Source organism: Argopecten irradians, chromosome 9 (genome assembly GCF_041381155.1).
Source record: "Argopecten irradians isolate NY chromosome 9, Ai_NY, whole genome shotgun sequence".
NCBI classification, from domain to species: domain Eukaryota; kingdom Metazoa; phylum Mollusca; class Bivalvia; order Pectinida; family Pectinidae; genus Argopecten; species Argopecten irradians.
The window spans coordinates 5,123,535-5,139,592 of record NC_091142.1 but is presented as its reverse complement, the minus strand read 5'-3'; the positions used below and the strand labels follow the sequence as shown (position 1 = coordinate 5,139,592).

The following is a 16,058-nucleotide window of genomic DNA, read 5'->3' as shown; positions in this document are numbered from 1 at the left end:
AACCGTTTACTTTCTAGAAGTTCCTTAGCAAAACATTGTGTTTATTTTATTTTATTTTATATTTGTGTGTGTGTGTGTTTACAGTTCCACTATACAAGAAGACACAACATGAATATACCGCAGTCTCCCAAAACATACATGCAACACAGCCATACATGGGAGGCTGTCCTTACATGACCATAGCTGTTAATAGGACGTTAATTATCAAACAAACAAAGTGTGGTTTTTGCCTTGCTGACTGGTAGGTTTAAGAAAATCGAAATTACGCAAAACAGAAAAAAATACAATTATGGCCTTATACAAAGTAACACATCTGTATATATTGTTGAAATTCGTCCGGTAGGAATAGGGCTCCAAAGGAGTAAGTGATATTATTACATCACAATTTATTGCAAGCACATCTCACTGACGAATTATCAGGAAATATATAAATAGTATTGTTGATTATTACATACATGTAATTTATATTAGGCACGACGAAACTGATTTGACAATCGATACACGTGTAATTTATTTGTGGGTCTGTGGTAGGAAAGTCTGTATATGAGTGGGTAATTTCTAATATATAACCAATCGAGAGATTATTACGCAAGGTTAAAACGGAATTCATGTTGATAGTTATATATTTACATTTATTGCATAATTTGCATGATATAATTATGAATTAAATGTATTAAAATGAACAGATAGATTACTTTATATGAAATGAATCAAAAGATATAATTTAAAAAAATGGAATGAATAAAAAAAAAAGAAAATTAAACCTCCGGCGGGACTCGAACCCGCAATCCCCGGCTTAGGAGGCCGGTGCCTTATCCATTGGGCCACGGAGGCGTTACAATGAAGTGCGATTATGTTATTTATACACTTGTAAAAATGGAATATGCAAACATTTTCCTCCAATTTTCCGTTATCTTTACATGTTGGATTATTATTGTGACTAAAGGCAAATCTTTATGACACTGTATTTGTTGATAAAAATATTGTTGCTATATTTATTTGATATATTGAGAGAACAAAGGCGATGTCACTTTCCCGCTCATACACGCGATCTAAATTTAGAATACAGGCCTACTTACTATGTGCATTGTATCAACACGGTAAAGCACTAGCTAACGGATTTTACGATTGATTTACTTCTATTTGAGCCCGGAAATGAATATGGAAAATGTTTATTTTTAATGACTATGAGTGGTTTATCAATGTATGTGTATAAGAAATCTTCAAATACGTGTTTCTGGCTCGTAACTACTGACGCTACCGAGTAGGTCTGGACAACTCGTCCCAACTTTTGAGAAAACATTGTTTTGTAAATAGTGCATAATACAATTCTTCTTCTTTTTCTTCTTCTATACATATTTTGCATCATACATATATAGATCTATATACCAACAACCAGCTCTAAAATAAAACTTTTCATGTTCAATATTTTATACACTACAAATGTTATTCTATTTTATGAGGTGATATTTAACAACCAGCTCTAAAATAAAACTTTTCATGTTCAATATTTTATACACTACAGATGTTATTTTATTTTATGAGGTGATATTTAAAAATCGATGTAAATACATCAACTGAAATAAAGAGTCAGATAAACTATGCCGTTAAGCTCTATACATGCAGTGTCAGGTTCAAGAAACATCATCATTTTTTAAATAATAAAAACATAATTAACTTGAAAATATATTTATATGTTAATGACACAACAATTTACATTTGTATTATGAAAGTAAATTAACTTGAAAATATGTTATGTGGAAATAACACAATTTATATTTGTATTATGAAAGTAAAATAACGAGTTCTCCTGATTAGATGTATGTTTATAAAACTTTCGATTTATTTCGAAACCGGTTTAAAGTACATGTAAATGTAAACGTAGGTTTACTCGTTTGTATTTTATCTCTTGTAAAATAATCTGAGTTGTCAAACCTATTTTAACGATGTAAAAAAACAAGTACTTATCAATTTGCAAAATACATATATGCATTTGACTTGCCATTAAAGTCCATGCAAATATTTTGCTGAATAATTTTGTTTAGAATTTCACTTAGGTAAATCTACATGTGTATCATATAAACCGTACTAATCTACTTGTTTACATATGGACCTATACGAAAGCGTTTCATCACGATAACCGTCTCTAAACTGTTTGAAACTGTTAAATTAATCTCGCTTTTTTTAAATAAACAATCTCTAGACAAATATTTGAATTCAGATTTATTGTAAAATGTATTAATAAAGTCTGAAACGTCAGGTGTACGACAAGGTGCCCTTTTTGCTCTTCTCGTATTCTATGAACTTAATGTCACACTACATTATTTCAACAATTGGTTATAGATCAGACTGAACATCCTAAATATTAACTGCTGATATCATTAACTCAATGTGTTGTGTGTTTGAAAGGCTGTAGGTTTGGGAGACTGCGGTATGTTCGTGTTGTGTGTTTGAATGTATGTAGGTTTGGGAGGCTGCGGCATATTCGGGTTGAGTGTTTGAATGTCTGTATGTTTGGGAGGCTGCGGTATATTCGTGTAGAGTCTAGGTTTGGGAGTCTGCGGTATATTAGTGTTGAGTGTTTAAATGTCTATAGGTTTGGGAGGCTGCGGTATATTCGTGTTGTGTGTTTAAATGTATGTAGGTTTGGGAGGCTGCGGCATATTCGGGTTGAGTGTTTGAATGTCTGTATGTTTGGGAGGCTGCGGTATATTCGTGTAGAGTCTAGGTTTGGGAGTCTGCGGTATATTAGTGTTGAGTGTTTAAATGTCTATAGGTTTGGGAGACTGCGGTATATTCGTGTTGAGTCAAGGTTTGGGAGTCTGCGGTATATTCGTGTTGTGTGTTTGAATGTTTGTAGGTTTGGGAGGCTGCGGTATATTCGTGTTGTGTGTTTGAATGTCTGTAGGTTTGGGAGGCTGCGGTATATTCGTGTTGTGTGTTTGAATGTCTGTAGGTTTGGGAGGCTGCGGTATATTCATGTTGTGTGTTTGAATGTCTGTAGGTTTGGGGGGCTGCGATATATTCATGTTGTGTGTTTGAATGTCTGTAGGTTTGGGAGGCTGCGGTATATTCGTGTTGTGTGTTTGAATGTCTGTAGGTTTGGGAGTCTGCGGTATATTCGTGTTGTGTGTTTGAATGTCTGTAGGTTTGGGAGGCTGCGATATATTAATGTCGAGTCTCTTTTTATAGTCTCACTGAATACAAGCATACCTCCATAAATTATTGATTGGGCAATGGCTCTTGTGGGTGTATGCTTGTGTCTCAGATTCCTCGAAACTTCTCTTTTATAATTTTGTTTGCGTGACTTCTTGTCATAACCTTATATAATGCCTATATAATATATTTTGTAGAAGGATTAACAAGAGTTTTATTTGGCGTTTTTTTTAAATCGTTGTTGTTCATGTGACCGTCAGACATTGGACATGTATCATAACATCAATACATCTAACGGCTAAAGTAAACTCTACAACCACACTGACCACAGGCTTTTGTCTTAATGGACGAGTTACCCCTAAATATGTGTAATACTAGTATAATGGTATCATATATCTATAGAGCCAAAAGCCTGTGCACTGACAATAGACGAAACATCTGTCTGCCATCTCCGCACGTGAATTGTTGGTGATTCTGAGGCCATCTTGTCTGCCTACTTGTAATAGCACAAAACTCCTGCTTTGATGATATCATAAGTTGATAGAAATGCATGTAACGGCCTTGATATCATACAATATGTGCATTAAACCACTAATGTATAGACAGCAGAAATGTAATGATAAGAGAGATATAAGCATCTCATGTCGAAAACAGCAGAAACGCACGTGTATCGCTCCGGGGAAACTGCTCGGCGCATGCATTTCTTATTGAACTTCTTGTGCATTGTGGCTTTTTTTGGGAAGAACGTTCACAATGCCAGATGTAAATTTTGTAAGGGTTATGTTGTGAGGCTATATTCTTTGTGTAATGTTAACAGGCTTATGTACTTCACGTAATGTTATCTGGCCCTTTGTCTCTCTATAACAGGCATAGCTCACTATATTACACATTTCTAGAATTATATAACATTAAAATTCTATTCATCATTGAAAAGATATTTTATCAATTACAAAAAGAACGTTTGTCACAAGACACCTCCCTGAAGAACTCCGCGATGGGAAATATTTGACGTCACAATATTAAATGCCACTTTTAAAAACTATAATAGAAAAGTTAAGGTACCAAATTCAGTCGCCTTTTTTAATGCAATGAGGGCAGCACAAACACGACGCGCAATGTTGGGGATGTTAAATAAGTGGAAGACCAGAACATTCTAATTATGGAATGAGACAATAAAACACGTGCTGTCAAACGCACAAATACAAAAGCGTTATAATCATTTTGTAGTATATAATTACAATGTAGCTTCCAAAAATACAAACACTCACTTGCTCTGTACTTCACTATGTACTTCAATTCGAATAAAACCTTACTTGTACACTGTATTTGGCCTTAGAAGATGAAGGAACGTACGCTATTTGCTGCAATTATATCCAGTAACTTAACAAACATGAAACATATTTTTATTTTCTGATGTTGAAATGGCCCTTTTTATAGTGTACCCAACTTCCCTCGGCCATTCACTTTCTAGGCCCTTTGTAATTAGCTCCTACTGAGCACTAAGTCATCTGGCAGCATTAAGATTTAGCACATCTGGTAGTATTATGTGCAAGACACTGTCAGATCTCCGATTTGTTTTCTTTCTACTCGCCGTCGGAACCAATCCATATCAATGGTCAAATGACGTCATAGATAATAACAGCACGCGCGAACACCAGCGTGTATACTTTAGTCTGGCTGACACACACGGAAACGCACTAGTTGTGTCCGTTGGTGTAATATATGGGCAAAGAGAAAGTAGAGTCTGTCTGGGAACGATGGCTTATGGGTATAAATAGCTGGTATGACGTATAGCAGGATGTATGACGTAATAACAGATGCCTTTGTCTAAAAATAACCAGTTCTGACTCGGGATTGCGTTCCAGCTGCGTTGTACATCTAAAGGCGTACGGTTTATTAGCAATATTTTCCAACTTCCTCGGGCAATCATATATACTATATCCCACGACATGGCTAATATTTTATATTTATACATGTATGTAAAAAGATTGATATATCAAGCATTGCTTGTAACATAATTCCATGTTATAACGCCATTCTTCTGTAAACATAGATCAATAGATAGCGTTTAATATATCTAGTTCGACTGTGAGGGTCAAGCCAACAAAAATTTCTGGACACCAGCCATTGTTTTCGTCACTCATAGATATACCATTTAAAGTGTTATAAGCTCTGTCATTTTTAACATTTTAAAGTTTGTGCCTGAACGACCTGCGTGTAGATGGACAGTTAGCTTTTCAAAAAACAAACAAAGGAATCACCTGCAGTCCCAAAACAATAGGAGGCTTTTGAAAGGTGTCCTTCTAAATGATGGCGGTGCTGGTGGACGACAGTCTGTAGTTTTTAGAGATAAAGATGGGTGGGGATGGGAAGGGGATCGGGGTTGGGGATAGGAACGGAGTGGGAATAGGGATGGCATTGTGTGGGATAGCAACGGAGTGGGAATTGAAAGGGAGTAGGATGTTGATGGGAGGGGATGGACATAGGGTGGGGATGTTGATGGGAGGGGATGGACATAGGGTGGGGATGGGATCGGAATGGGGGGGGGAGGGGGTAGAGGTGGAAAGGGAGATCGGGGCATGGATCAGGCGAGGTGATTAGAGTATACACACGACTGAGGCAATGGATATAGGCAGAAAAAAGACAGTGCAGTAGGAGGTTAAGAGGTTAAAGAATATGTGGGGCGTGAAAGGGGTGGAGAGGAAATCGCAAGGAACGAAGGCGTGGGGAGGGGGAGAGTGAAGGACTTATCTAAATATAATATGCCAACTCAAGGTCACAATACCAGGAAATGACGTCTAGGCACCGACACAAGATACACAATGTCGTTTAGAAAAGTTTATTGTACAATCCGAGCGGAACAAAAGGAAATACCGGCAGTAATATAGGTACATTCCAAAGAAGAGAGATCCCCAGCGTCACAATGGGTATAACAGCATGCACTATGCAAGGTATTCCTAGACCGCCGTGAATCGCAATTCATCTCGGTTGTAAAAGACCTTTCCCAACGGTATATATGTAGGGTTTTTGCAGGTAATATTTCTTTGCAGAAATATTTGTGTTATGGGTCTATTGTTATCATTACGCAACTATAATCACGTGTTTTGTCGAGCTCTGTATTCACTTCAACCGTACGACGATGATCTCATTCTATCCCGAAAAATTCTCCATACTTTCTTTGTTTTGTTTGTTTGGGTTTTTTTTTTGTTATTTTGCAACAATATTGTTATGCTTATTCCGGTTCCTCATGACTTTTAAGTTTCGAATTAATTGAACGCATTATTTTTTCTATGTTGATTTTTAAGTTCGTCAATTCACTCAGGCAAATTCTTTTACATAACCAATAAGCAAACTATATCATAAATGTATTGTTCTACATTTCTTATGAAACATATATAACGTAAAACATTGACAAATTCCACAACATTGTTAAGTATTTTAATTAATATCGTTGAAATATCAAATCGTTGATCAATACGATTAAGCAGGTACAATATTAACTCTGTACCCATACCCGAGCCAAAGTCACGCACGTTAAACAAATGAACTACATAACCACTGAGAAGGTGATAAATGATTTTTAGGCAAGACAATTCACCTAATAAGGTAAACACACTACTGTCAGAGCGATTTGAGCAGTTCTAGCCAAAAGTTGCATTACTTTACGAGCAAGGGACAGGGTTCGGCATACAAGAAGTTCGACCACAGTGTGTAATGGCGGACAGCGAGCAAGTTTGAATATTTCACACACGTGTCACCACCATAGGCGTTTCAGGCATATCACAGTAACACTGACTGATGTAATTTCCATTAGAAGTTGTTTTATCTGATATATATACAAATTTTAATGTTCTCTTAGACTGAATTGTCCCTTTAAAGTTTAAAGTCTTTTTTTTTATTATCATTCCCTTCTTTACTTACTGTACATGAAAAATCAATCTTTCTCTGAAGTAATTACGTAAAACCATATGTCTATGATCTACCAAATGGAATGACATATTTCTATGATTAGAAAATATCCATTGCTCTTGATAATTAATATTCGATGGTTATGAAGTAAAATACTACAAAACCCTCACAAAAACCAAACTAGCGCTTTCAAATTAGGAACTTCGTTTATTACGAGATAACTAATGGAACACAAATCAAAAACCTCAAATTCATCCAATCAATTTCCAAGAAAATCGAACGAAGACTTATATCAAGTAGAGCAAGTTGAGCTCCCTAAATCATTAATAAGGATTGTATAATATAAGGAGTTATTTCCCTTTAAATTACCTCCCTTCATCTCTCTGACCATACATTCCATTTGCGGATTCGTACCAGTTGTACTAAATTGATACGGCACTGCCAAACGGAACGCGTTTGGATTTTTCCTTGAGACGCTTCGAATATAAAGTGTTTTCTGTGTTAACGACATAATGGATTTATAAGAAATACCTAAATAGTTTTGGAAAACATTGAAATAAATAATCAATGTGATTTTATCGGATGTAAATAATCTATGTCTTGTTTTCAACAAAGAAAACATTCCGATTACAAATCTCGAGTCTGCCATCTTGGATCCAAGTGGTATGCTTCTGAAAACGAACCACTGTACCGGTACATTTCTGCTGGTACGGCGCGTTCCATTTGAAATACAACTGGTACGAGTCTGCAAATGGAACGCACGGTCAATGTGATTTAGTTCTTGATTTGAAGAAGTCATGGGTGATGAGAAATAAACAGATAGAAACTTTTTATATAGACCATCACTTTTCCCTTTACGGGCCAGAGGGAACTTGCCATATTTAGAAGCATAGACCTACAAACACATGTCCGCCTCATCGTCTGGTCGGTTGAACAAAAGTTAAAGCGTTTAGAAACAATGAACGACGAAAGGCGTCGGAAGCTTCGTGCATTCGTATGTGCATAAAAGTATAGAATAAAAGTCATCCTTTGAAATAGGTCTAAACTGGAAACTTGAAAACCATTCTTGCCGAGATCATGTAAGAGTCCGCGTAAATGCTCGACTCTGGGATTGGGCATAATCACGTGACAATAAAGCAACCCCTGGCGGCATTCAAAGTCGATTTCGATTCCCTATAAAATCACTTATATAGCACATCAATACTAAACATCAAATAAATTAATCCAAAGTTATACGATTTGTTTGTATGCTGCCAAAGTGTTTGGATTCCATCTGGTTTTACACGCGGTCCAGAGTCTAAATCCGGCTACAGATTGTTTGGTTAGCCAGAAAGATTTGTTTGAAATTACCCTTAGTCTGAGGTGTTACGTCATTGATGCAAAAAAGTATCTTAATTCCATTTTGGCTAAAGTGGAAACGAAAGTAGTATAGCCGGATGTTCTGTGATGTTTATAATAGTTGAAAAGATTCCGGTGTAAATGATTACGGAACAATCTACCAGATACAATATTTTTGGTAACCATTGTGAATTCTTCACATACGAAAGGCCTGTTTTGTGAATACCAATTAAAAAGTAATGCTAATGCACAAGAAAGCATATGGTCTAGATTGGCGAATGCACTTCCGGCAATATTGCCGGGCAAATATTGAAATAATTATGATGTGAAAGGTCTAGCCCGTAGATTAATGATATGCACAATCATAATCCTATATGGACTATTAAGTAAGAATTACCATTTATCGCTGTCCTTTCTACAATTAAAAAAAAATATAAAAATATACCAATACACTTCGGATCATCAATTCGACGATTGAAATTATATATTGTGTCGGAGATTCCAGCCATGTCGCACTGTCGTATTGGCAGGGTATGTCGCATTGGCGACCATACTAGTACTTCAATGATTACGTTTAATGGAGAGTGGAAACAGTCTTAAGGAAATCAAATGTTTTAATGTAATATTTACGAAAATCACTAGTAAAGATTTTCGCTGAATTGAGTCTGGTTTCAATATATATTCAACATTATACATTTTGAACCAGCTACCGCATGGCTTTCTGATATATTTTTGTCATTCATTTCCTTTCATCTATATGTTAGGAGCCAATCAGACATATATAGACGTTCTCATTTGATAAGGGTCATTGCAAGGACGTCCAAAACAAACAATTAACCAGGGCGATTGGAACTCTTTGCCCTGTCCACAATAACATATATATCCTTGTCTACGGAAGAGAAACATTACAGAGCATAGGCTGGACCTCTTTACATACGTTTACGTTATAAGCGTGGATCAAACTTGGGACAAGAAACATATGGTGTTCATCTTTCTGGCAGGCAATGTTTGTTTTGATCTTCGATGACGTGCAAGATTCAGTATATATCCCGACAGTGTCTCGCACGTGCTGACCTTAGAGAGGGTCATGTCGTCACTATGACAACATTTATTCCGTATTTTCTTTTTTAAGGAACATCATTTATCTATCCCAAATAACCTTCGGAAGATATCCGGTAATGGGTCAGCTTCGCAATCATCACTTTTTTTTTTCTTCTTTGAAAATCTACCAGAGAGAGTGTTGATGGTCTTAAATAAACTTGGCTTCATAGTTTGATATACAATAAGACGTCACTATTGTAACAGCGCATTGTGTTACTATTTTTATCATTTTAAGCCAAGGTTCACACAGGGAAGCAACTTACGACGGAATATTTACTTAACTCTATAAATGCCAGCCTTAGAATAGAAGATATATTGCAAATAGTTTAATAATCTTAATTATAATGCCATCCGAAGTCATCCACTTGTGTGTAAACTAAGAGAAAAGAACTCCGAAGCACTCGCGCCATAAAAGATAGCCTGTTCCTCCAGAAAGAATATTATCAGGTTGAAACTCGAGACCGAACAGAAGGTTGTGGCCGCCCAAATCGCCAATGCAACCGTTTGACCTTTGTGTACTTGTGACTCGTTGTTAATAGATTCGAGGCTTTGTTTATAAACAATAACGTGGCAGGATCGTTTATTTTCACTACAAACAAATGGTGTTTGCATCTCTAGCCCCCTACCCACTTAGCAACGAGACAAGATACCCTCTAGTGCTTGGTTACTAGGGATATCAATGAAAAATGCAAAAAATAGGTTATTTGTTAAAAGTATTTGTTGCCATGGTTACAGCCAGGAATCACTTGTATAATGATAACAACATTTTTATGTTTAACATACAACGAACAAACATGTTTTGGCAAAGAATTAATTAAAGATATTTTTAAGGAAGAGAATTTTAGCTATATTTACGTCATATACGCGCATGCCATTTTGGCCATAAATAGTTCACTAAAGCTGTCGATAGGCAATAATTTCTTGACTATCCAGAGCATTATTAAACAGATCGCAATTATCATTTATAAAATCTTGGCACAAAACTTTTCTTTCTGTTTACAAATGAAGTTACAATTTGCACGGCGAAACAACCTTGGGTTAAAGTGATGACCACATTATCAAAGAACAACGCCATTTCAAGACTTCCGGTAGGGCAGTCGCAGAATGAGATTTCCGGCAATTTTCGGATAAATAATTTCATACGATTTCCGACATTTCTCCGAGATGTTGTGATTAAATGGGAAACATGGTGTATTCTTTATCTGGTATCGATATAATTTCGATAAAGGACAACTATAATCAACTTCGAAGTTGATCTATAATATTTAGTAAGATTTCTTCAAATCGTGATTGATTTTGTTTATTAAGAACGCACGAGTCTCCTCGATTCGCATACAAAACCCGTGCGACCTTTTTATGCTCCCCAAACGCTAGGGCCTTTATTTACCGTGCTGCTCAAAATCAAGGATCAGACTTGTTACGCTTTAATCTCCGTGTTTGCTGCCAAAACACACGAGATGTACTTCCTGTTGCCGAAACGAGGGGTAATTTTCGGATTACCCAAACACATGGCATCATTTTTGTGCTGCCAGAACGTATGGGACCATTGTCTAATATATAAATTGCTAATACATTTACACTCTCTGTTGTTTTTCATCACACACAATGGATGTTTCTCTTTTTTTTTATCTTTCTTTGCATTCAGGATACATCGAGCATAACTGATGTCTCAAAACACATTCCTATTTGCGTTTGTAATCACAACTGATTATTTGAATCTCATTTATGATGAGAAACGATCCTCAATACTCCAGGGGTTCCGATCGCATACGGTCTACAACCCCTGGACTATTCCATAGTCGATCTCTGTGGTCTTAAAAGAAAATTTTCGCAGGTCTGTGATTGGTTCAGATTTGTTCGCCTGAGCTGCCTTCAGTTTGACTATGAGATAGTCCAGAGACCGTAAGTGATCGCAACCCCTGGAGTTTCGAGGAGGATGACAAACCTGTTTTGCCGTTTCTATTGTCTAACACATAATAATACATTATACATCTTTTCTTATTTTCAAACGTATGACCGACTCGGTTATTGTCCAGACGATTTGAGCCACCAAATAATATTTCTGCATGGATATTCTCTTTGCTAGCTGTTGCCCTACCTATTGGGCGATTTTTCTCCCTGTCACTCTCGCCTATGCACTTTTTGTTGATTTTCCATAATACATATCTTTCTTAACAACATGTGCTCAAAATAACAAAGTGGTTTATATGTATATATATATATCTGATGCGATGGTTTATCCTTTGACGTGACACCATATTCTTAGTGTGTCGCATGCTATTAATTCCGTCATCTCTAACACATCTTTTAAATGTCTCGATAAAGTGTAAAAAACAAGACAAACTTTCACTAATAATCGCGATCAAGAGCATGCGAGGAGATGTATAGGAGTTTGTAAGACGTTTTTATCAGACGGCGTATCTTCTTATCAGCCATGTTCTAAACATGATACACGTGTACCACAAACAAACCTTCCCGCGGGTCAGATCAATGACGTAAACAGAAGTGAAGTTACTGCTCCCAGACGCACAGGGCCGTGGGAAGCTGCAAACATATTTATACATGCATGCCTCAAATTTATTGTTTCAGCATTTTTGATGGGGTTCAAGAGCAACATCTCCCGTTCATATAATATACATGCAGTGTGCGTGGTACCGCCGACGAGTGTTTTTTTCTCTATCAAAAACAAGAGCATGCGAATTAGTATTTTTCTTAAGTTACAAAAGTGACTTACTTTACATCATTTACCCATTGAAATGTTGGACCTCCTTATCTTAATTCAAGAAAAGAATTGCGTCCCGAAAAAAATCCATGGCACTATGCCCTCCTGATTGTGCATGCACCAAAAGGAAAATGAATTAAAATATGTATTTTTGATAAATTAGACCTATATAAACACGATAATTCGTCAGTTATTGTTCAAATGATGGGCACCTTTTATGCTCTGTCGGCGGTGTTCTTCAATAATTGGTCTCCTTGGGATAAGGGGCCACTTTCTAGTGCTTCTCTACTAAAACCGTCAAGATTGCTCTATGGCTTTGGCAGTATACTTCAGTAAGATAGCCCTATAAAAAGGGTAGAGTTCCATTACATTACAAAGAGTCACAAACATACCACAGTCTACCAAAACACTAAACACGCACACACGGGAAGCCGTCCTTGATGACCCTGGGTGTTAATAGGACGTTAAATTAATCAATTAATCAACCATAGTTACATATTGCTGACTTATCTCCCTTTGCGTGATAACATTGCTTGGTAGGTCTTTTGAAGCGTAATGTCAATATAACTTTCATGGAAAATGACGAAATATTTGCACACTAATTACCTAATATTCTCCGATACCTGACGGCATTATATACGCAAGACAAAACGAGAGTAGGGTCATCCTCGATATTCCAGGGGTTCCGTTCACTTACGATCTCTACACCCCTGGACTATCTCATAGTGAAATTGAAGGCAGCTCAGCGGAAAACATTTGACCAATCACAGGCTAGCAAAGATTTCCTTTGAAGACTACAGAGAGAGCGACGCCTAACATCAAAGCCACACAGTCAACCACAGTGTACCGTTATACGGCTCTTTTGATGTACATCGTATGACTAAATTACCTGTTCTATTCTGTTGGCTCCAGTTTTACTATGAGATAGTCCAGGGGTGTAGAGATCGTAAGTGATCGGAACCCCTGGGGTATCGAGGATGGAGTAGGGTCAGTGTAACATCTTGTTGCTATGGTTTGTGCTTGAACCATACCGATTCATTTCTTCTTCCTAAATTATAAGGTCGTAAAGTCCACCAGACACCAAATGTTATTAAATTAAAATGTATAAGGTTTATCTAAAAAGAAATGACATCGCATAAGTTGAAATGTTACAAAAGCGGAATTTTTGTGCTACCTTCTGGAGTTATATGGAATATTCTATTCTGGTATGATATGGACAATGGCCAAATTTGAACGAATAAATCATACCCTGTGTCCACTCCGTTCCCAGCAGGCAGAAATAAAAACTACGTCATCGCAGCTATGGCCATATGCGTTCTGATACACGTGCGCCTGTGTAAGCGAGTTTCCACTTGATAACGCGTGCACAGAAATACAAAGAGCCATTCTGTGTGAAGGGCCGTTGTATTATTGGAATCATATGGACGAACGTTATTTACGAGAAGTTTCTTGTTAGGGATACATTAAAAGGTTTACAGACGCGCATTGGTTATAGACATTCAGAAATTTATAAAGCAAAAAAGAAAAACACAATATTTTCTCGAACTCTATAGCCAATTATTCCATCTTTTCAAACTGTTTTATAGATTGACAATACTGAAAAAATTACCATATATAACAAGTTTATGTCTGGAATTTCTAAATATTTTTTTCCTTTGTGCGAGCTGAATATTTGTAGCCTACGATCCCCAGCTTGCATGCAAACCGCGACATACCTATACACACAAGTAGACATCTCTCTGGCATTACCATGGAAACAGAAACATTTGTTTAGGTAATCAGTACTCATTAGTTAATTACATACATGCTATGGATATAGGTACCTCTCCGGCACTCGTCTCGAGTGTGCGTTGCTTCCAGAGGTCAAAGGTCATGTTTTGATACAGGAAATGAAAAAGACCTCTAAATTGACACCCGTTATAAATATCGTTTGATGTTTGTAGCAGACTATGGGTGCATTCGATCTGTTCGTTGCCATGAGGACGAAACGCTCTCTCGAAAATAACTTTTATACAGTTCATGCATGTATATAACTACACTTTTAAGCACCTATACTCAAGGTCATACAAATGTATATTATAATGATGCTAATTAGTATAATTAAGTAATTTCGATATCCAAGTAATTTGATAAAACCGTTCCAATTATATAATTATGTTACATAATTCACTCACGCAAGAAACTTTTTTTTCTAAAAGAATCGTGAGAGAAGATCAGAAAGATGCTTTACAAAAATAAGATCCTCTTCAGTAAAGATTTGCAACAAACAGCAAAATGACAAATAGGGAATTGGCACAAATTTGAATTGCTCAATACACGTGTATTGCACGTGCAGTATACTAAGTAATTTGGATTGTGAGTTGGAAAACAAGCGTCGTGGTAACTTATAAATACAAGTGTCTGTAATGTACTCATTAGTTTGTGTTAAGAGAAATATGTTTCGTGAAAATGCTATGTATTTCAAATACAAATTGGCGTTTTTGCAAGACTTTTTCAGGAAACGATTGAATTTAGTTCTTTGCAGTAATTTACAAATAAAACGCACATTTTTCTTACAATCGATTTCATTTCTCCAGGGAGATTTTACAAAACCATTAGCACATGGTAGCTTTAATCCCATAATAAAGAATAATTAATATCAAAGATGCGCTTCACTGCTGACGAATGGTGTTTCTTCTCTTTCAAAAACAGGAGCAGACGAATAGGTATTTTTCAGTTACAAAAGTGACTTTCTTTACCCATTACCACCAGTGAAAAGTTTGAGCTTCTGATTTATTAAGAATAATTAATTACATCCCGAAAATAAATCATAGCACTATTAACTATATGGAATGAGCAAAATTAATATTTCATATGGACTTTTGTGTTGATAGTTCAAATGATGTGAATCGTTTATGCTCTATCAGCGGTTGAGCATCTTTAAGATGTGGAATGATATATTGAACCTATTCCCAATTTGCATATTACAGAGATATCTGCACTTGCGGGTAGGTATTGATTGTGACGTCATGTGTTTGCGAGCGTAACGTTATACGTTTCGGTGAAAACGACGTAAATTGCGCTCACAAAATAATGACGTAACAATCGATACCTACCCGCAAGGGAGCTAACTCTGTAATATGGAAAGACGGAATATATTGCATGAATAAGAACAGAACCAGGACAAGCCATCTGACAATTTATTGTCTTTCATTATCAGAGGACGTACAGATATGCATCCTGATACTTCAGGGATAATTATAACTTTTGATCTATCCACAATGACATGCCACTGATGAGTGGCTCAAGTTGCCATGGATGTACACAGGAGTATCAAGTTACAATATTCATTATGAATAGACAACAGATCTTCATTTCATGTTTATTACAAGATATCAACATATTTGATCTAGTGCACCTGGCACAATGTCCTTATCATGAGAGCAGGTAACAGTTGTTTGTATATAATGTATCACGTGTCAAGCTCTTCTAGATCATTACCACTTATAATAACTTAGGAGAAGTGCAGATGAGTTCATGGAATCTGTTAACATACATGTATTTTATACAAACATACAGATTCGTCATAAAAAAATAATTTCAATACCGGAAATTTTATGAAATTATTACATGTTGCATTTTTTAACTTATCCTGAAAATATCATGGAACTCTTCTGACTGGGACAGTTCACTGTTAAGTTTATGAGGGTGAGAAAAGGAATGAACCTAAACTTACCTTGAAGATCATTTATGTATTTACTAAATGATCAAATTAACATGAATTGTCCCTAAGAGTTCCCTCCCCTTGTAGAGAAATAAAACTTCTCTTTTTTTACCAAGTACATGTATATAA

At 36.4% G+C, this 16,058-nt stretch overlaps 1 non-coding gene across 1 annotated transcript; it reads right to left on the bottom strand.

The window, feature by feature from the left end:
• Positions 1–761: 761 nt before the first annotated feature.
• On the bottom strand, positions 762–834 carry Trnar-ccu (transfer RNA arginine (anticodon CCU)). Its single transcript has one exon. It is a non-coding gene; the product is annotated as a tRNA-Arg (tRNA).
• Between the last annotated feature and the right edge of the window lie 15,224 nt (positions 835–16,058).